The sequence below is a fragment of the Hyla sarda genome, chromosome 6 (genome assembly GCF_029499605.1).
Source record: "Hyla sarda isolate aHylSar1 chromosome 6, aHylSar1.hap1, whole genome shotgun sequence".
Lineage (NCBI taxonomy): Eukaryota > Metazoa > Chordata > Amphibia > Anura > Hylidae > Hyla > Hyla sarda.
The window spans coordinates 55627692-55628497 of NC_079194.1; the positions used below are offsets into that span (position 1 = coordinate 55627692).

Sequence of the window (806 nt, forward strand, 5' to 3'; positions counted from 1 at the left end):
CCCACCTATTTACAAACGCCCCATGTTTATTGTCACACACAGCAATAGTTTACCCACTTTGCGTCCCCATAAAATTGTTAGGCCCCCTGGTAGTTACTGCCCACAGCAGCCCAGTGCCCGCGCTTCCCCTTTGCTGTCCTCCTGCTCCGTTCCTCATGCAGTGACGTCAGCCTAACATTTCTCAGTGGTTGCCATTACTGATTTTTTATTTTTTTCAAGTACCCCCTGGAGAACTGCTAAGTACTTGTACTTGTACCCCAGGGTGAGAACCACTGCACTAGAAAACTTAGCTGCAGTTCTCCAAGCCACCATTAGGGGGAGCTCCTTTTCCCTTCTTCCAGAACATGACGTTGGAGATCCAATCAGTTTCAGCACAAGTCACAGGGAAGGGATTCTTAACAGGGAAATTCTCCCTTCTCCCAGATCCTGGCAGTTTGTGTATAGCGTGGATGGGGGATAAAGAAATCAGGTCTCCGCAATACAAGGGGTTGCAAGTGAATGACACTATCTGTAAGTAGATCATTGCACCTGTCTATGCCTTTGTTTGCCAACCCAGCTTTAACCCTTAAGTGCCAATATGCCATATGTGCAGGGTGCCCATCACCACCACCATCATCATCACCATCATCCCCATGTCTGACACGTTACCTCCAATGCATGGAGCCATATCAGTGTTCCTCGCCTGTATGTGTGCAATCTATGTGCCCATGACAGTGCCATGCAGATGGCTCATTGTGCATTACCTATAGTGTGTGTGTGTTTGTGTCGTGACATGTCAGAAGGCATAGCTTTTTGCAGCAAGGACT

At 48.0% G+C, this 806-nt stretch overlaps 1 protein-coding gene across 1 annotated transcript in view; it reads left to right on the plus strand.

The window, feature by feature from the left end:
• The first annotated feature begins 402 nt into the window (after window positions 1-402).
• Window positions 403-806, plus strand: part of GRIN2B (glutamate ionotropic receptor NMDA type subunit 2B) — a 544413-nt gene continuing 544009 nt past the window's right edge. The window contains exon 1 of the mRNA XM_056523793.1: window positions 403-510. The gene's annotated coding sequence lies outside the window, so the exon portion shown is untranslated. The remainder of the gene's footprint in view (window positions 511-806) is intronic.